Here is a 22193-nt window from a genome sequence, read left to right as displayed (position 1 = left end):
GTCATCTAGCTCAACCCCCTGCAATACGGGGGTCTTTTTGCCCAACGTGTGAGGCTCGAACCCACGACCCTGAGGGTTAAGAGTCTCATGCTCTTCGGGCTGAGCTGTCGCGATTGACTCAGCCCTGGAAATGGGGGGCGTGGAGGCGAGGGGAAAGAGCTATTTCAGGTTTTCTGTTGGGAGGGAATGGTCAGCCACCCTGTGGGTAGATCCTGTCGCAGGTGGACTCATGTAGTGTGGCTGTGTGTATGTCATCTTCCTTTGGATGCCTCCTCCCTCATTCCTCAATTCAGAATTCACTACTTGTGGTTATGGGGATGTGTTCTGTGCATACCCCCAATGCCCTGCTCTTCAGGTGTTTGGGGTGGAACCTTGAGAAATGCTGCTTCGGGTTAAGTCCTCTTATGTTATGCGCTGGGTTGGTTTGGTCAAATACTCTCCCACAGGTGATTTGGGGCAGCTTTCACTTCTTCATTGTCTGTTCCGAGTGGGTGTAAAAAGTTAAGTTGCTTTTAAATCCTGTGTACTTCAACTTATCTGATATAAAATCCAATCCTCTTGAATCCAGTAGGTTTCACTCCCAAGTGGGTGTGCATAGACGTACAGCCTGACTCTGTAAATATTTACTTGGAAATAAATTCGGTTGACTTTAATGAGACTTACTCCTGGGTGCAAGCGTACATAATGCTGTAGCCATAAAGTGCTTATCTTTGACCGGGTCATGTGCATCATGCACCATCTGGTTTTGCAACTCCATGTGTCTCTTTGAGATTTTCCTCATCTAGGTCTAGTAATTTTGATGGGGTTATTGAAAGGGAAGGGAAATGAAAAGCGGAAAGTTTGCCCTTTGAGTCTCTCTCTCCTCTCCCCCTCCCCCCCCATGTGCAGATTTCACCCAAAGACTGTAGCATTTTTGTTCTGCCGTAGATCTGTGTACTGCAAGTCTCTGGATTGTTTATTTCTACTGATGCGGAAGGGGTTTAGGAAGTGTTGTGAATGTATGGGGAGAGGTGGAGGCAGAGAGAAAGAGAGACAGGGTGCTATCTTACTGTTTTGGTAATGGGAGGCTGGCATTTAGCGCACACCCCCTTTTCCAGGCCTGTGCTGCGAAGATGATGGCTGGAGTGTGTGTCATTGATCTGTTCCATTCTCAAAATTTTCCATCCTCCCTGCACACGAATCACTCTCTTGCTGTGGAAGCAGGATTCAGGAAGGTGGAATGAAGGAGACTACAGTAGCTTTTCGTGCATATATCTTTCTCCGGATTCCAAACTTCTTCAGTTTTAAGTGTCACATTATATTATTTTTGTGCTTATTGTGTGCTTTTAACATCTGAGTGGAAGGCTTACAATGAAGCAGTGATCTCCTAAAATAAAATGTGGATTTTGTTTGCAGGGGTGCATATTTTGATAAGATGGGAGGGAGATGCAGCTTTTGAACTGGTAGCAGAAAGCTTCACCCTTCCCCAGGAGATGTTTTTGGGATAGATTATGTTACTGCAGCCCTGGACACAAATAAAAGAGAGCATTTACCTGTGATGAAGTTTGTGCAGGCAGATTAGGATGATCTCTGATCCTGTCCAACTCCTTATTAGGTCTAGGCTAGCTACACTGCGTTGCATTCAGCAATAACCAAATTGAATCTTACTGCTGTGTCTTATTTGTTTCCATTCATAATGCTTATTTATAAATTGAAGGCACTCTAATGGTTAAGCAGTAAAAAAGGAGCAAACTATAAAAAGATCCGTTGGCCAGTTCAGAAGGAACACATTGTCTAATGAAGTTAGTAGCCAATCTCTCAATATAATGCTGCAGGATTAATGGTTGAAGAACTTTCTGGTCAATTCAGTAGCTGCTTATGGTTCATGACTTCACTTTGTCATGTCACTGTTGTTTCCTTGAAAAGAGCTTAGTGATAGCCAGCAGCCAAAAGAATCCTTTTTGGCATAATCCAGAGGTTAAGCAACCACTTAAGTCCTCATCTGAGTGGATTCTTAAATATATGATTAAATTTCACTGGAATTTTACTTACAGTTTAACTTAGCATTGCAGGATTAAATACGATGAGAGCAGTGATTGCATATCTCCCCTCACTGAGAAGAAATAGATAAATTAGAACTCAGAATAAGTCCCACTGAGTTCACTGGGACTCGTGTGTGTTGGGATATTGCTGCCAGGAATGATAAATCATATATTTGCTATGTTCACCGGTGAACAGTGTCACTTGACCGCAGTGAAGTTAGGGCTTTAGGTCTCACCTGCACAAATTCAGGGTAATGTGGGTGTCGTACGACTGTTTGTGTTGCTATCAAGAGCACAAGGAGTCAGTCAATGTTTATATGTAGTCTGGATTAGGTTAATTTGGACGATGATGCCTTTTTTCAGCAGAGCTGGGGAAGCTGTGGCACTCCAAATGTCCCCAACCATTGGCCATGCTGGTTGGGGTTGATGGGAGATGGACTCCTATCCTTTGGAGGGCTGCAGGTTCCCCCTCTTTGTTTTACAGGTTACTGGGAATTACCCCAAGTACAGTGGTACCTCTGTTTAAGAACAGTTTTGTTTACGAACGATTCGGTTTACGAACTCCGTAAAACCAGAAGTAGTATTCCGCTTTGCAAACTTTACCTCGGTCTACGAACGGAAACCAAACGGTGGGTGGCCTCATTAGGGAAAGTGCGCCTCGGTTTAAGAACAGAATCGGTTTAAGAACGGACTTCAGGAACGGATTAAGTTCGTAAATCAAGGTACCACTGTACTCTTAATATGTCATGTGATTATTTCCTTGCTTTTCATTGCAGGCTCTAGGATGGGGAATAAAGAGACTTATGCACATTCACTCGAAAGATAACCACATCACTTGCAATGAAATTTAGTCCTAAGAATTAGCCAGGTACCAGGTGTGTTTTGCAACTGGCACGGGTCCATTTGTGACCACATGGAGATCTATGGTTGCCAGGTTGGCAACTGGGGAAAGCAAAATGTCACTTAGAGGAGGATCTGAAATATTTTCCTTGAAGCTTGAATTTGTTTTATTCTGGATTGCTTCATTTGATGTTTTAATATGTTGTAAACTGCTTTGAGATTTGTTCTTTAAAATGCAAAGTGGTATAGAAATGAGATGATGAATAATAATACTACTAATAATAAGTTCCACTGCAAACAAAAAATGGCGCCTAGACATTCCATTGTGGTGACTGCAACCTAGGCTTAAGGTGCCATTTGGCGATTAGATTATATATCTTGAGTTTCTAACACTGCGTCAAATGGATTGTTGTGTATGTCTATGAAATGCCCTCCAATTTTTAGATACTGTACTTTGTTGAACTGCTCTTCTGTGTACTTTATTGGGACATGTAGCTATTACCTTCCATATTCTGTTTGTGATTGAAGTTGGTTTTTGTAGAAAACAAAATCTCACCCCAGGGACTTTCAAAAGACTAGATCAGAAACCCCTCTCTACCACTATTGGTATGGGTTCTGCAGAAGAATCACAAATTCTTACTGTACATGCTAGTTCATTATACTGAAGACTTCGCCTGGGAGACCAACTTCTCTTGTAGTTGCTTTATCAACCAGATGAATTGAGTTCTATTAAGCTTTGACAATCTGTCCGCCCTTTTCTGTATTGTAACAAGAGATGGTTATTCCTTGCTGCTAGGCATTTGGTTTTATTCCTCGGGTAACTTGTAATGATCATCCAGTTTTGTGTGGCAAAACAGAAAAGGCTTTGTTTCAAGTCTGCTCGTGGGGGGGGGGGAGTCGTTTTAAGTATATGTGAACGTGTATTGTTGAAGTATTAGTAACTTTAAGAAGGTAATGTGACCCTGCAGAATTTTTACTAAGGACTTCCTTGTAACCAGATAATAAATTGAGATGGTGTTTTCTTTTTCTTTTGTTCTTTTCCTTCCTTTCTTTTATGTTAGACTGAAAAAAATGTTTATATTTTTACTCTGAATCTTTAAGATAAACTGTAATGCCCCTAATGAGTGTCCCCCCCCCTCATTAAGACTGTTAGGCTCATCAGTGAATCCAATTAAAATTGGTGGCACTAACCTGAGAGACAGAATGCTTTTAAGATTATAATAGCTTTAGGACAAAGTATTGACCTTCCTGAAGTAAATGCAGTTTTTGCTATTTACTTCAGTATCCCAAATTTGCACTGTTACTCTTCTGTGAGCATGGTTTCTACATTATTTTTGGAAAGACAGAAAGCTGGTGCCTAGACAGTACTTCTCTATACCACAGGCCTGCTGTGTGGTGATCTCCAGCCTTGAATTGATGTTGGTTGTAGCATTGCATAACTGTAAGCCTGTAAAACTACTTGCCTGCAAGAATAATTTTGTGAAAATAGTGAGGAACCAGGAGACTTTTTCTTTCATTAGGTGGCTTTTTGTGTTTTCTCATGTAGTTGCGTAAATATTACATGGTGTATTATTTATTTACATAGCATATGATTCATAACATAGCATATTATTATTTTTATTTATTAAATTTCTGTGGCACCCTTCATCTGAGGATCACAGGGTGGTTTACAATATACAGCCAGAAAAGTACAATAAATAAATCAAAAATCACTTTGGTGGGAGTGTCAGTCATAATTGACACTTTCCCTGGAATAATTCCTACTGTCTTGTCCTTCTTTTGTTTGTACCCTCACTAGAATAAACAGTTGGATTGTGCTGCTCCCCCACAGTCAACTTTGTGATGTCTTGGCATCTTGCAGCATTACGCCATGCCTTCCTATGTGCTACATGGAATCTGGCTGGGTTGAATCATATACAGTGGTACCTCGGGTTAAGTACTTAATTCGTTCCGGAGGTCTGTACTTAACCTGAAACTGTTTTTAACCTGAAGCACCACTTTTGCTAATGGGGCCTCCTGCTGCTGCTGTGCCGCCAGAGCCCAATTTCTGTTCTTATCCTGAAGCAAAGTTCTTAACCTGAAGCACTATTTCTGGGTTAGCGGAGTGTGTAACCTGAAGCGTATGTAACTTGAAGCATATGTAACCCGAGGTACCACTGTAGTGTTTACAATGAACGGCAGTGACTCTCTAGGCTTTCAGATAGGGAGTCTTTTCCAGCCCTACCTGAAGATGCTGGGGATTGAACCGGGGACCTCCTGGATGCAAAACAGATAACTCTACCACTGAGCTACAGCCCTTCCCTATTCATGCAAGATAATCTGACACCATGTGAACGAAAAACATTGAATGCATGGAGTATGATGGGAAGCGCTGCAGAAGAATAGTGACAATGGATTTCAAACAAAAGTACCCATTGCCAAGCAATATTGAGCTTCCTGCGCTTTCCAGATATCATCTCTGTATGCTGAAGAAAGCCTGGAAGTGCAGTTCAGAAAGTGGCACACCTGCTGGGTGAAACACTCACTAGTGTCTTCTTTTTGTTATAGTTTTCAATAAGGGAGACAAGTGGGAATTTACTAATACAGTGGTGCCCCGCAAGATGAATGCCTCGCAAGACGGAAAACTCGCTAGACGAAAGAGTTTTCCATTTTGGAGGTGCTTCGCAAAACGAATTTCCTATGGGCTTGCTTCGCAAGACGACAATGGCTTGCGAGTTCCTGCTGGGTTTTTTCCTCCCCCCCCCCTTTTGCTAAGCCGCTAAGCCGCTTATCAGCTGATCCGATCAGCAGATAAGCCGCTAATAGCGCTAATCCGTCAATGGGCTTGCTTCGCAAGACGAAAAGACCGCTAGACGAAGAGAATCACAGAACGGATTCTTTTCGTCTTGCAAGGCACCACTGTACTTTACCCTTCCATCATTAAACTTTAAGCAGATCCATTTACACTTAGGAGTCTAATATCTGTACTTGTTCAACTGTCTCCCCCCACCGAATAATAAAGGTATTTACTCACATTTAAGTACACTAGTCGTTAACCATTTACCGATGATAGATCCTATATCTATCAAAGTGGTTTATTGTGATTCTTCACATTATTTAGCCTAACAACTTCCAGTCTTTTTAACTTAGTAAAGAGCTGTACATTTCCACTGACTCATAAAGATGATTTTGGCATCAGATAGAAATAAGTAGGCTCAACCATATATTTTATTTGCTTTGTCTAACTGACAGATTCTGCTCCAGAGCTCTGGATTCCAGTTAGGATTTTGTGTTTTTGGTCTCAAAGTAATGTGGTGTAGAAACACCCAAGTTTTAGAGTACATTAGTTAGAGTTAAATGTATTAGTAGTTATTTTGATGGTGCTATCAGCAACAGAAAAAGAAAGCAAGGAATCTAATCACTATTGGTTGTATCCAATGTTAGGGTTTTCTGTGGCGATGAAAGTTAAAAAGTTGAATGAGAATCATACCTCTCCCTACATGCAAATAGAAGGACTCGTCCAGTGTTTACTTTCATTTTTTAAGAAACCGGGCTTAGCATTATGTTTGAACCAGATATTGTGGCTTTAAGCAAACTGGTTAGTTAAACAAGCTAGTATCATAACTCACAAGTTTTTGGTGTTTTAACAATGCCTTGTTTGGACTGGCCTTCTCTTTATAGAATTTTATCTTGTAACTATGTGAAACACTTACCTTTGTGGATGTGTTAATCTAGGTAAAGGCAACTATTTGCTTTGTGGTCTTATTATTGTTTAATGTAATAAGATATTCAGATATGCCCCCAGAGTGCAGCTTTCCTCTCTCCCCCCCCCCCCATAAACACATAGTCGTTTCTATGAACAGACAGTTCAGCAATTCATTGAGGGGGACGAGGTACGTTGCCATCAACCCTGCTGAGTCACTTCCACACTTTGCACTGCAGTATGTGCTGCTCACACAAGGATAGATCTTCCATCTGTCACATGGAGGAGGTTATGCAAGGGTGGTTGTTGAACTTGGTCCACTCGGAAAGGTCTTTAATTGAACGTTGTTTTCAAAAAATAAATAAATGCAAAGGGTACCAATTTAATGCCACATCACTTAAGGATAGGACAAAAAGCAATCAATATGAATTGTGAGATGATAGCTTTAGCTTTCTTCAAAGTACTGTGCTTTAGGATTGGGCTATAAGAATGCTTAGCCACGTAATGCAATATTTATATAAATTATCACTTTACAGGAGGCTATAGCTTGCCAAGAACTTGTTTGCTAAAACAACATAATGCTTAGTAACGGTTCTCCCTGGTTTTGCCAACTAACTTATTTTGGCTTTAAAGGACACGTAGCTTTTAAGCAGCAGAGGATTTGTAATATTATTTACAGTGCTCTCAATATTTGAATTTTCATTACCATGGAGAGGAATCAGTGATGTTCCGTGCCTGATGTTTTACACATAAAGCATCTGCATTGTATTCCTAAGCTAATGTGTTTATTTACAGAATTTCTATGCCATTTCTGAATATAAGATTTTTCTGGGTGGCTTCAATAAATAAGACAATTTAAATGTAAAATAAAGCCTAAAACCCAAGATCTACATAAATACAGCAATGGAAAACTCACGGATGACTTTTGAACACTGGAAGGGCAAGATTTGTGCACACAAATTGTGCACACAGAAGTCTATATGGTTTCTGCATTCATAGGTAGGGAGATGCAGAAAATAACAAAAGTGTGAAACTTTACCTCATGCATCTTTAGGAGTCCTCTGACAGTATTAGCAAGCTGTATAAACTGTCACTGTTATATTATTGGCAAATCGTCAAAAGCTTTGTTGGAAATCCATACTTTCTCACCAAGAGCTCCTGTGTAAATTTAACATATCCTCTTCTGTATCTGTTAAATGGTAGAAGAAAAGTCACACAATAAATTTTCTGTGGGAGACGGGAGGCAGCTGAGACTCTGAAGGATCCAAATGGTACCAGTGCTATTAAACTTACTTTTTAAATGATTTGAAGATGGAATGAGTAATGAAGTGGCCACATTATCAGATAGTCCCTGAATGGATTCAGAAGCAGATTGTCAAGAATGTTGGAATGGTATCTCCAAACCGAGTGAACGAAAGTGCACATTATATTTAATGCAAGTAAGTTCACTGGGACAGAAAGAAAGAAAAAATCTTCCCATGCTCTGAAGAGGTCTGAACTGGTTGTGAATATGAGAGAGAGAGAGATTGTTACCACAGCTGTACAGGTGCAGGCAAATAGGAATTGGCATCCAAAACAATCAACAGTGTTTTGAATGTTGGGATAATTCACTGAAAGTGTCTACCCAGTGTACAGTAGGGGTTGTAAAAGAAAGAAAATGACAGGCTAGGGATAAGGAAAGAATCTGTATGGGAATGACTGCATTGGAGCACGAAAGGCTCGAATGTTTGGGGCATTTTGGTTTGGGGGGAAAGTATAAAGGGGGCATGGTGGAGGTTTGTTATAAAATTATGAATTGGTGTGTTTTACCAAAATGTATGTGAGCAAGTGGTAGATAGCTAAGTAGGAATGCATTGGTTTGAAAAATGGGAGAGCACACTCTTTGACTCTGTTGTCATGATTGGAGCACTTCCCAGTGAGATTTAGACACGCAGTCTGCCGTGGGGTGGTGAGCTTATTTGGATAACCCACTCCATAGGCTGATGGATTCCTGAGAGTCTTGGAGAGTTTACAATCAAAGCCCTTGTTCTGTGGGGAAAGGAGTTAGGCAGTTGACACAGCAGCTCCTAAATGCTCACTCCCACTGAACAGATTTTTTGCTTTGCCAGGGAGTTGTGGGCAATGAAACAGGGAGACGCCTCCAAAGCGAATCTGACTCAACATGAGAGCTCACTTTAGAGCCCATCGTGATGGCAGCAGTGGAGAAACTCCAGTTCACCAACAATGTTCATGCATTATAGTTTATGCATTGGCATTCATTTACATGAAGTAAATACCGTGCCACCCAGTAGTAAAACTTATTCATGACACCATATCTCTCCAGCTCATAGTAGTTCTTTGAAACTGGTAATCAGCTGCCATATTATATTAGCATCTTTGAATGACAGTCAGAATATTTCATATATTCAAAACTGTGGTATTTCTAAGGTAAAAAGGTAAAGTACCCCTGGACGGTTAAGTCCAGTCAAAGGCAACTATGGGGTTGCAGTGCTCATCTCGCTTTCAGGGTCATGTGGCCAGCATGACTAAACCGCTTCTGGCTCAACATAAGACCGTGATCGAAGCCAGGGCGCATGGAAATGCCATTTACCTTCCTGCCACAGTGGTACCTATTTATCTACTTGCACTGGTATTCTTTCAAACTGGCAGGAGCTGGGACAGAGCAACAGGAGCTCACTCTGTTGTGGGGATTCAAACTGCCAACTTTTTGATCAGCAAGCCCAAGAGGCTCGGTGGTTTAGACCACAGCGCAACCCACGTCCCACTTATATTTCTAAGACTGACTGAACTGGGACTCAAAACTGACTTTTTGCACAGTGGCATGGGCTGAAAACTTCAAAATATTATGCACAGTTGTTTAAAAGATGGAGCCACATTTTACAAATGTGAAATAACCAGTGGAAGAACAATAAAATGTCTAGTTAAAACAATCATTTTATCATTGCAGACTGGAATATGTAAGTGATGGAAGTGGCTGATATGTGTCATATTCCCTATGTGATATGTCTTATTTTTCAGATGATGGACTGACTGTGATTGATTCTCAGTTAAACAGATGACAACCTTGAGCTAGGTTCAGTATTTTAGGAACTTAAAGGAGAAAAGTCACTTTATCCAGGGACAGTCCCCATATCTCTTGGCCTGTTCCTACCTTTTTTTTCTTAGTGGTGACACAGACCATTCATAACATAAGAATATTCTTTACAGCTATGAGCAGGGCAGTAGAGTGGGTGGGTGGGGTAAGTGAAGCTACAACAATTAGACATAGTGTTGTTCATTGTTTCTGCTCAGGCTGCGCAGAGAAAGCATTTTGGTTCCTGAAATTCATGCTGACTGTGCAGATGACTGATAAAATTCTACAGGATGTGGCATTAGTGTGTGCAAACAGTCAATATCCAATGATCCCCAGGCATGTACTTCCAGATGGTGGATATGTCATGTGCCGTCCTGGCATTCAGGCACCTTCACTTGGTTGCGAGTGGCTGGTAGTTGAGTGCAAAATGTGCCTGGTGCCTGACTAGACACAGAATAGTTTCTCAGGTGAATAGCTATGTGCTAAGGAGTCAGGAAGAAGCGTGCCTCTGAGCACATGTTTAACCCAGAAACCTGTACTCACGCTGGAACCAAGCTCACAAGTCCTTTCACACAAAACAGACCCCTTGTTCTTCCTCCAAGTGTCTTTTTTCCAGCAGCTAATTTAGAAGGAGGAATGGACTTTTTGATTGTTGTTACTGTTAGACAGTTGAGAGTTAGAAACCCATGGCAATCTACTGCAAAATTATCCAGTAGATTCTGTTCTGTCTTGCCTGATTCCCTGCTCTAGAGCAGGGGTGGCCAACTTCCAAGAGACTGTGAGATCTACTCACAAACTGGCAGTGATCTACCCCCTTTTGGGGGGTTCAGGTCAAAGTTAATGAGCTTTTTTTTAGGAAGGAGGAAGGCACATTTTTTAGGGGTGCAGGGCAAAGTTATTGAGCTTTCTTTAGGGGAACCAAAGTTATTGATCATTGTTGAGGGGAGCCAGTGATCTACCACAGACGTCCAGTGATCTACCAGTAGACTACGATCTACCTGTTGGACATGCCTGCTCTAGAGGATATTTTGGAAATGTCTCAACAATGCAGCCTTTTCTACAGGTCCCACTGCCCCCGTTAGAACTACATCAAGAGACTTGCATCTATTTGTGGGATTTTGGGTTGCTGTTTGGATGGGATTTATTTCGAAACTCATTGTCGTCATCGACTTTGAGTCATTGAAAAGGAGCTTGTGAGCAAGTGGACTGAAACAATGATTTGGACTCCCTTTCACATGTTTGTAACATTATGTCACAGTGAACTTGATCTTAATCTTGACACTGCATTTTCAAAGGAGTTGCAGGTATTTCATAGCATTTTAAATCTTCAAGCATTCTTGCAGGTGGAACAGGGGAGTGGCCTCTGTAAATGGCAGTATTAATGGGTGAGTTGTGCTGTGGAGTCTGTTCCTGAGCGTGGAATGTTGGCTTCTGATAGTGTAACTCTTGATGCTGGATTTGGGCTGGCACCTTACACAAGACCTCAAGAAGGGTACAGTGGTACCTCGGGTTAAGAACTTAATTCGTTCCGGAGGTCCGTTCTTAACCTGAAACTGTTCTTAACCTGAAGCACCACTTTAGCTAATGGGGCCTCCTGCTGTTGCCACGCCGCCGCTGCACAATTTCTGTTCTCATCCTGAAGCAAAGTTCTTAACCCGAGGTACTATTTCTGGGTTAGCGGAGTCTGTAACCTGAAGCGTTTGTAACCCTAAGCGTTTGTAACCCGAGGTACCACTGTATTGTTTCCCAGCCTTCCTCAACTTGGTTGCCTCTAGGTCAGCCTTTCTCAACCTGTGGGTCCCCAGATGTTGTTGAACTACAACTCCCACCACACCTCGCTAGCAAGGCCAGAGCTCAGGGATGATGGGAGTTGTATTCCAATAACATCTGGGGACCCACAGGTTGAGAACTGCTGCTCTAGGTATTGTTACATTCCCAACTCCCGTAGTCAGTGGTAATGACCGTATTTTTTTGCTCTATAAGACTCACCTTTTCCCTCCTAAAAAGTAAGAGGAAATGTGTTTGCGTCTTATGGAGTAAATGCAGGCTGCGCAGCTATCCCAGAAGCCAGAACAACAAGAGGGATTGCTGCTTTCACTGCGCAGCGATCCCTCTTGCTGTTCTGGCTTTTGAGATTTAGAATATTTTTTTTCTTGTTTTCCTCCTCCAAAAATTGGTGCGTCTTGTGGTCTGGTGCGTCTTATAGAGCAAAACAGTCGGTAATTATGGGAGTTGGGAGTCCAAAATATCTGGAAGGATCCAGATTGTAGAAGGCTTCTTTCAATGTGGTTTTGACCTTCAAGATTTTGAGGGTCACATTATCTTGACAGGCAGCCAGAGAGTGAATATTAGGAGAAAGCTTTTGTTTTGTATAATGAGTAGCTAGAAGAGTTGGCAACTCTCCCTCTCATCCTTCCTTTCTCTGTTGCTGTACTTGAAATTTCTTATTGTGTCTCCCTTGTAAGTAATATACTGCTTATGTGTCCCAGTTGTCATTACAGATTTATGACTGCTTCATATCAATTATTGCTACTTCATGTTATCTTCCTTGCTAAATGGCTGCCTTGTAATATTGTTTGTCAGTGCAAGTGAAAAGAGACGTCATCCTCTGAGAATAGCAGCTCCGAAGAAAGAGAGTTTATAAAGTTGTTGTTAACACTTTGATTTGAAATGGCATGAGGAAGAAAGTTGGTTGCAGTCAATAAGATGCCTGTGCCAGTAAACATAGTCACAGTACTTCATTGATTATTGCTTTCCACATATCCATAGGATTGTTAGCTAGCAGCAAAATGTCAAAGATGGTACTGATGCAGGTGGATGTCTATAAGCAGAAAGCCTGGTCTTCATGCACCACTGCCAGCGGTACCTAGAATAGAGTGAGTGCCTGGAGGTTGTTGGAGGATGGATGACGACTAACAGATTGAGGTTGAATCCTGACAAGACAGAAGTACTGTTTTGCGGGGACAGGGTGTGTGTGTGTGTGGGGGGGAACTCCCTGGTCCTGAATGGGACAACTGTGCCCCTGAAGGTGCAGGTACGCAGTCATTTTGGACTGTCCATGGAGGTGCAGGTCAATTCTGTGTCCAGGGCAGCTATCTACCAGCTCCATCTGGTACGCAAGCTGAGACCCTACCTGCCTGCAGACTGTCTTGTCAGAGTGGTGCATGCTCTAGTTATCTCCCGCTTGGGCTCCTGCAACACGCTCTATGTGGGGCTACCTTTGAAGGTGACCTGGAAACTGCAACTAATCCAGAATGCGGCAGCTAGACTGGTGACTGGGAGTGGCCGCCGAGACCATATAACATCCGTCCTGAAAGACCTACGTTGGCTCCCAGTACATTTCCGAGCACAATTAAAAGTCTTAAACGGCCTCCCCCTAGTATACCTGAAGGAGCATCTCCACCACCATCGTTCAGCCCGGAAACTGAGGTCCAGTGCGAAGGGCCTTCTGGCATTTCCCTCCCTGTGGGAAGTGAGGTTACAGGGAACCAGGCAGAGGGCCTTCTTGGTAGTGGCACCAGCCCTGTGGAATGCCCTCCCATTAGATGTCAAGGAAATAAACAACTATCCGACTTTTAGAAGACATCTGAAGGCAGCCCTGTTTAGGGAAGTTTTATTCTGTTTTTAATGTTCTGTTGAAAGCTGCCCAGAGTGGTTGGGGAATTCAGCCAGATGGGTGGGGTAGAAATAAATTATTATTATTATTATTATTAGAAAATATGCTAGCCTTATTAGTGGCTGTGAAGATTGTGTGGGGTTTTTTTTAATTACAGTGGTGCCTCGCAAGACAAAAATAATCCGTTCCGCGAGTCTCTTCGTCTAGCGGTTTTTTCGTCTTGCGAAGCAACCCGCTTAGCGGATTAGCGCTATTAGCGGTTTAGCGGCTATTAAAGGCTTAGTGGCTAAAAGGCTATTAGCGGCTTAGCGGCTTAGAAAAAGGGGGGAAAGCGAAAAAAATCGCAAGACTCGCAAGACGTTTTCGTCTTGCGAAGCAAGCCCATAGGTAAATTCGTCTTGCGAAGTGCATCGAAAAACGGAAAACCCTTTTGTCTAGCGGGTTTTTCGTCTTGCGAGGCATTCGTCTTGCGGGGCACCACTGTACTCCAAATGGGGTTATGATCGAGACACTAATTGATTGAAACTAGTGAAGCTGTACAGAAGCTAGAGATGTCTTTCCCCAGAACAGCTCCAGTGACAGCAGGGGGGTTTTTTATACAAAGAACCACACACATCAAAACCCAGCTGACATTCCTTATCAAGGTGCCATTGTCACAGAGATTATTAGTGTGATGCTTAGAGTGCCTTCTCTGACTTGCAAAGTAGAATCTCTGCTTCTCAAGAGAGAAACATCGCACTCTCTTTTCAATCTAGACAGATGGGGGGGGGGGAAATCCCAAGGCATTTTTTTGCAGCTCAGAAATGGGTTACTATGGGTCTGAAGGATCAGTCTGCTCCCAGTGTCTACCTATCAGGTCTTCAGGATGTGATGTGCCATAACTGTTTGTTTTCATGTAAACCAAAGTCATCTTCATGCTTTGGCCCAGTTTGTACATCACAGTAAAACATGGTTAATGGTTTATCTTCAGCATCTGGGTATCTTTGCGCGCGCACACACACACACACACACACACACACACCTGTGTAGGAAACCTTGGCTACAATTTGTGGTTAGTTTGGAGCAAAACAAACTTCAAACCCTAGTTTGGACATAGCACTAAGTCAGGAATCATGGTTTTTCTCCTTAGTGATGGGGCGGTTTAGAACTCTCTCTCTCTCTCTCTGTGGATACACACACACACACATGACCGCCTGATTGTAGAAAAACCTCAGAGTGCTGTCTATATTATACACACGTATATAAAAATATTTAAAAGTTATAAACAGTTTTAAATATACAGTTCATAATAATCAACACCTATGTTACATATAATACAAAAGTTTAAAAACATAAGTTACCTTATCTTCTCGGGTGAAACTAAAGCATAATGCACATTTAACAATAGTAGCAGTAGTATAAAAAATGTGGGTGGTGGCGGTGGTGGTAAACAAGGTACAAAATGCATATGCTTTCTTCAGCAAAACTAGCTGCTAATCAGCAAAATGGCAGACCCTCCATCCAGCTCTCACCTAGGTGCTTTCCTTTCCTTTCCAAGTTTCTCACCCTGGGAGATCTCCACTTCCTTACCTCACTGGTGTCCTTCTGCCATTTATCAGTGAATTCCAGTGGAGTGCCAATCCCATCTTCAAGTGGCCTCCTGGTGTGACCAAATGGGTGACAGACCCCCTTTGATCTTGACCTGTTGCAAGGTGCTTGGTTTTATCTCTCTCCATCTCAAAATGCACCCTCAGGGCAGTTGGAGTCCAGCTGGCCTATCTCTGCTGCTGCCAATATGTTTCTTCAACTATGGGAAGAAGTAAAGCAAGCATAACTGACTTGCGCATGTTATTGCTGAATTATGGAGGCACACCTTCTTTGACCAGCCATCTTTATAATACACAGGTTATGAACCCATTTTTACCTCAGCACAATAGAAAGTTTTCCCTTCACTTGTCTCAGTTTTTGAGACATGTGTAACAAGTCACAGGGGGTCGGTGTGAGCTATTGAGGTGTGAAAAGAAAAGAAAAAACGTTGACAGAACATCCGGGAATACTTCCAGATTAGAGGACAAATATATTTACTCCTTTTGCAGTATCTGTATTTTGCACATGCCTGCATATTATTATTATTATTATGATTTTAACATAAGAAACCACACATCTTGTTTTTAGAGCTTTCCCAGACATACAGCCATATGTTTAGCTGCTTTAGTGTTTGAATAAATATTTGAACTGTTTGCCTTTAGTAGCTGTTCGCCTCTCTCTTTTCTTTTTTTGCTCTTGCAAAAGCAAAGAAAAATAGACTGCTTACTTTCGTACATGAAGGAAAGCTTCTGTATTCCATACTGACCAACATTTATCCGATGAAAATAAGGATGTCTTTTAAAATAATAATAATAATAATAATAATAATAATAATAATAATAATAATACTCCACCCATCCAACTGGGTTGCCCCAGCCACTCTGGGCAGCTTCCAACATATATAAAAACATAAACATTAAACATTAAAAAACCCTTCCCTATACAGGGCTGCCTTCAGATGTCTTCTAAAGGTTGTATAGTTACAGTATTGGCTGGAATAAAAGCCGCACTTTTCCCCCCAAATTCTGACCGTGAAAAGTTAAAGTGTGGCTTAAATTCGCGACCTTACAAAAATGGGCTTTTATGTTATCAGTGCTGAAACAGACATATGGTAAAATGGAATGGGTGTGAGTGCTTGCGGAATTTTAAGGGAGCGGCTTATATTTTGGTATTGTCTTTTTTCTCCCCCCTCCCTTGAATTTTAAAGGTGCGGTATATATTCGGGTGCAGCTTATATTTGGGCCAATACGGTATATCGTTGGTCGCATAACCTTACTCAACCCCTCCCTCTCTCCCTCATCAAGCACCACAGGACAAAGTAACTTGGGTCCATCTTAGATTTGCAGTCTGGACCCCCTGAGCTCCATCACCCTCTTAATCAGAATCCCTCATTACCTTCATTCCTGTAGCTCAGCTACAGTTTTATAAGCGGGAAGACGAATATTTGCTTTGACATCCTGTTTTATGGTTCTCTTGCTTTACAGGAATCAAATCTATACATAGCTCTTGAGGGTGGATTTTGGCTGCCTTCCTGTTAAGGTTTATAATTTCTGAAATCTTCATCTAATCCCCCCTCCAAAACTGATAAAAAGTGGAGGAATACAGATTTATATCTGTACACTGATGCAATCAGAGTTAGATCTGCTGGCGGAGGAAATTCTCTGCATTTGAGAGTTAGCAATCATTTCTGAAATCCAGATTAATATCCTTAAAAAAGAAAAAGGCAGCAGAATGTTTATTCGAGCTGGAATGTTGATGGCAGAGAGTCATCAAATGTGGTCAAAAGCCCTGATCTATAGCATCATGGAAATTACATTTGGTAAGAAATATATATATGCTGAATCCTATCTTGAAGTTCTACCAACTACGATTTCTTAATGCAGTCAAGGTCACTGGGTGGGTAAGACAATATATTTGTGGATTTTATTTGCATTTGCAGAATTCCGCCAGTTTGCAGCAAGGCTTTAAAAAAAATTAAATGAAGTACACATTTATCAACTGAAAGTGAATCTGTTCCATCAGTTCATATAAAGCAATCACAATCTGATGAGCAGCTCTCTTTTGGAAGCTCTATTACACGAGCTTTTAAAAGTAAAAAACAAAACAAAAACACCACCCATTTTTATGCGGCATTTTTTTTAAATTGTAGGAAGGGAAGCATGCTATTGAATGAGAAGGCACTGATCACACGTTAAAAATAAACACAGCAAGCTTAATATTAGATGGAGCAAGCTGATAGAGTTGGCAGTTCAGGGGAGATGTATGTTACTGTTGAAGTTCCTACTGGAGTCAATTATTTCTGTTTGGCAATGTAAGCCTTAATGCTGCTTGCAGCATGTTAAATAATAAATTAGAGCATCACTTTGTGGTAACATTTTAGGAACCGAATTGATCACACATTCCAACATGCTAAGAATACTTCTCTTGAAAACAGTACAGATTCAGTTGAGTCATGGGCTACAACCGTATTAGGCTGATCATATTGAACTTGAAGACAAAGGGATTTAGGCAGCTGTGGGCAGGGCTGAGTGAGTAACCCTATATATGTTTACCCAGAAATCAATTGCTATTGAAGTAATTGTGGATAGAATTGCAGTATGAAGACTGTGTTCTCCTTCCCTTCATTTATTCTCATTTAAAAGAAGATGGAATGAAGCTAAGAAACCTTGCCAAGGGCACACCCAATATGGAGGCTTAGCCAAGAGCTGAAACACAACCTCATCTTCAGACTTGGCAAGGAATACCAGCCCCTCCAAGTGTCCCTATTTTCCAGGGTCAGTCCTAGATTTACAGGAAGCCGTAATCAGGTTTCTGATTTCATCCCGGAATGTCCTGCTTTTCCTTAGGATGTCCCTATTTTCTTTGGGGAAATGTTGGCGGGTATGCGGGTAGCAATCCCAGGAGCCTTTGCAACTCCACCCCAACAGCCAAGTGAATCTGACCCACAGCCAAGCACTTTGGGGTACCAGTCTACCTCTGAATCACAGCCTGGTACTTTAGTGTACCGTCTACCACTCTCATTGTTTCCAGCGATGAGAAAGAGTGAGATTACCATTGATGCCAATACGGTAAGTGCTACTGGTTTTTCAAAGGTTTCAAGGGTTTCCAAAGGTTTAGAGGGTGTTTACAGGCTCCCCACCATACATGATTCCACGTACAGTGGACCTTCGGGTTATGTTACCTTCGGGTAAAGTAATCTTTGGGTTGCGAACATGGCAAACCCAGAAGTGGGTATGCCGCTCACGCGTCCTCCGGTTACGAAATCTTCAGGATGTGGCCGGACCTCCAGAACGGATCCCGTTCGTAACCAGAGGTACCATTGTATATGCATGGTCCTGGGAACATAACCCCTGGGTAAGTGGGGAGACCCCTGTATTTGTTCCCAAGTTACCACTAAGTTCTCAGAGAGGAATGGAGATTGGATGGGCGGTTTCTGGGTTCCTTTGCCTTCTGTTAACTCTGCATCAGCTGGCTCATGAAACCAAAAGCCTTGGCTCTTCCCCCTTGCCTTTCTGGCAATCTATCAGAAGTGAAAAAACCACGCCGCATGACAATCCAAGCTGTTATCACTACAAGGGTTTTGAAATCCTGACTTGTCTGTTTTTAAGGTGCTGCTATGGCGTTTAAACGGTTGTCTTAGCTGTATAAGTTACCTTATACATTTGGATCCCTTCCAGTCGGGATTCAGGCCTCATCATGGGACTGAAACTGCCTTGGTCGCACTGGTTGATGATCTCCGGCGGGCTAGGGACAAAGGTGAGAGCTGTTTCCTAGTTCTGCTGGATCTCTCAGCGGCGTTCGATACCATCGACCATAGCATCCTTCTGGACCGTCTTGAGGGGCTGGGAGCTGGGGGCACTGTTATACAGTGGTTCCGCTCCTTCCTCCTGGGCCGTGTTCAGAAAGTGGTGGTGGGGGATGAGTGTTCAGACCCCTGGGCTCTCACTTGTGGGGTGCCTCAGGGTTCTGTCCTCTCCCCCATGCTTTTCAACATCTACATGCGGCCGCTGGGAGAGATCATCAGGAGGTTTGGGCTGGGTGTTCATCAGTATGCGGATGATACCCAGCTCTACCTCTCTTTTAAATCAGAACCAGTGAAGGCGGTGAAGGTCCTGTGTGAGTGTCTGGAGGCGGTTGGAGGATGGATGGCGGCTAACAGATTGAGGTTGAATCCTGACAAGACAGAAGTACTGTTCTTGGGGGACAGAAGGCGGGCAGGTGTGGAGGATTCCCTGGTCCTGAATGGGGTAACTGTGCCCCTGAAGGACCAGGTGCGCAGCCTGGGAGTCATTTTGGACTCACAGCTGTCCATGGAGGCACAGGTCAAATCTGTGTCCAGGGCAGCTGTTTACCAGCTCCATCTGGTACGTAGGCTGAGACCCTATCTGCCTGCGGACTGTCTCGCGAGAGTGGTGCATGCTCTGGTTATCTCCCGCTTGGACTACTGCAATGCACTCTACGTGGGGCTACCTTTGAAGGTGACTCGGAAACTACAACTAATCCAGAATGCGGCAGCTAGACTGGTGACTGGGAGCGGCCGCCGAGACCATATAACACCGGTCTTGAAAGACCTGCATTGGCTCCCAGTACGTTTCCGAGCACAATTCAAAGTGTTGGTGCTGACCTTTAAAGCCCTAAACGGCCTCGGTCCAGTATACCTGAAGGAGCGTCTCCACCCCCATCATTCTGCCCGGATGCTGAGGTCCAGCGCCGAGGGCCTTCTGGCGGTTCCCTCATTGCGAGAAGCAAAGCTACAGGGAACCAGGCAGAGGGCCTTCTCGGTAGTGGCGCCCGCCCTGTGGAACACCCTTCCAGCAGATGTCAAGGCGATAAACAACTACCTGACATTCAGGAGACATCTTAAGGCAGCCCTGTTCAGGGAAGTTTTTAACGTGTGATATTTTATTGTATTTTTGGTTTTTATGGAAGCCGCCCAGAGTGGCTGGGGAGGCCCAGCCAGATGGGCGGGGTATAAATAATAAATTATTATTATTATTATTATTATTTTTAAATATCTTACTGCAGTTTTTAGTGGATTAAATAGGGAGGCCACAGTATTTGTGATATTTAGGGCTGGCTGTATGAGGCAGAGTCTAATATTTACAGGGCCTTTCTCTTCCTTTTGAAAAAAAAAAGCTTGCCTTGCTTGCAACCTTAAAGGGCATCTGAATGTGATTTCTTTAAGTCTCTTATTTTTAGATGCCTCAAAACAATTTTGCATCCTTATTTCACATGGGGTTTTTTTTTGAGCTGCTGATAATGATATTGCAGGCAGATTGGGTTGGGTTGTTGCCCTTTCAAAATTTTGTTTGCCTCTCCTCTGCTGGAGATTGGCAGCTCTGGTTCCTGAAAGAAGAACTACTGCTCTATAATACAGGAGCAGTTTTTTCTTGGTTTCCATCTGCTTTTATAGGCATCCAGATTTCTCCCATCTGACGATGGGTGGCAAGCCAGTTCTTTGCATCTACAGAATTGGGAAGTCATTCTTCCCTCACCCTTCTCTGGTGATATCCATAGGATGTGTGTGGACACAGGCAGGGGGAGGTTTTTATATTATTACATATTTTTTTAAAACCCTAATGATTATGACTCAACTGAATTAACATAGGAAATGGGCCTGCAGAAGAGACTGTGCAGAAGGGCATTAGATTAACAAAGTAAAATCTGAATACAGAGCTCAAACCCTCTGTCCTTATAAAGAATTTTCTTACCATGGCATATATATTTTTCACAGTTCAGTAGTTGCTCATCCCGGTTTTTTTTATTATCCCACGGCTACTGATGGCAAACCGTTTCTCATAAAGCAAAACTGCTACTGGCAATTCACAGAGGAGACGGGAACGCAACTTCAAAGCATTTAGCGTAGAGCAGTAAAAATTAATTAATTACATGGAATTATGTAAATTGATTGCAGAAAGTAGCACATATGGTTAGAGCTTAACTTCAGTTTGATTTTTTTGGTGTGTATGCGTGCTGTAAATTCAAACACATGGCTAGGTGTATAAAGGCAATCTTTACAACTGGGTTTTACACATTTTTTTTAAAAAATAAGAAAACCTCGTTTAGTTGGCAGTTTGAACTTGTTATCTCTGGTTGCAGAAGAACTGTTCTGTGCATGTAGATGTCGTTCTGAGTTCTCAAATTTTCTACCTTGACGAAGTCTAGGCAGTTGCCGTATCCATGCTGCTTCTGTGGAGAGGACTGTATTGATGTGAGTTTCTTTAACCAAATTGGGATGGGAGGCTGCCTGAGAACCAAAGGTACATTACCTTGGAGTTTTTGATAGCAGAAAGGTGGGATATAAATGTAAGAAAACAAAATAATAATAATAGATTGTGCAAGCTCCAAACACAGTAGCTTAAAGCTGCTATCCTGTGCACATTAAGAACAAACACAATTTAACTCCATGGAACTCACTTGTTTCCCATGCCTTGCCAAATCTGATTAGCTCCATGGCACTGGGAGGTCATTAATTTTTATTATTCTGTCCTTCATTGACTAGGACAGGGTTTCCGACACTTGGGTCTCCAGCTGCTTTTGGACTACAATTCCCATCATCCCTGACCACAGGTCCTGCTATCTAGGAATGATGGGAGTTGTAGTTCAGAAACAGCTGGAGACCCAAGTCTGGGAAATCCTAGGCTAGAATCACTAGGGAAGAACAAAGCCCAGGGATGGTGGTAGTGTTGCAACAGTATTGGAGAGGGAAATAGCAGTGAGGAAATGCACCACTGTGTCTTTCTGGGAAATTTCCCCAAGCATGCTAAAAAGGGTAAGCATTTGGCACAGTCCTGTTGTACATATAAGCAGTTATAGGGTCTAAGCCTTTGTGGGCTCATAGGCCTTTGCAGGGTTTCTAGTCATAAATAGCACTTTTCATTGTGGCTGGAAGGTTAAAGAACGTCATTGCACACTGAAACTCTGACAATGTATTTCTAGTAGGCTATCTCTCAACACACTCCAAATAGACACCAACTCAACCAAGTGTACTAGTGTAGCCTTGGTCTGTACCAAATTTAAATTCATCTAGGTTTTTACATTTCATTTTTAAAAGGTTGCAGTGTGAATCAGAAAAGCCTTAATCATTTCAGCCTTGCACATAAAGATTGAAAGGATTAAAATTGAGTAAAACGTTAGAAGTTTAAGACCCTTTTGAACGGAGATAAGGAATGTTACCCTCTTGACATCATTAAAATACTTCCCTCCCCCCATTTTTTGTACAACTAACCCATTGCCCTCATTTTCAGGGCTCAACTACCTTGCTGTTCGCACAGCTAGGAGCTTATATTTTCAGAACTGAAAAGAGCTACTGCTGTAGCAATCTCTCCACAGCTGAAAAAAACTGTTAGCTTCAAAAGCACTTAGGTTCTACTGGGTGGATTAGATAATGAAGCA

The 22193-nt window shown here is 42.4% G+C and overlaps 1 protein-coding gene across 1 annotated transcript in view; it reads left to right on the top strand.

Moving 5' to 3' along the window:
• PPM1H (protein phosphatase, Mg2+/Mn2+ dependent 1H) overlaps nt 1-22193 on the top strand; it is a gene marked incomplete at its 5' end in the record, with an annotated part of 89993 nt that overhangs the window by 588 nt on the left and 67212 nt on the right. The gene's annotated exons all lie outside the window — the stretch shown is intronic.

Source organism: Podarcis vaucheri (assembly GCF_965113315.1).
Source record: "Podarcis vaucheri genome assembly, chromosome: 10".
Lineage (NCBI taxonomy): Eukaryota > Metazoa > Chordata > Lepidosauria > Squamata > Lacertidae > Podarcis > Podarcis vaucheri.
The sequence above is the reverse complement of the archived record's forward strand: the minus strand, read 5'-3'. Positions and strand labels throughout refer to the sequence as shown.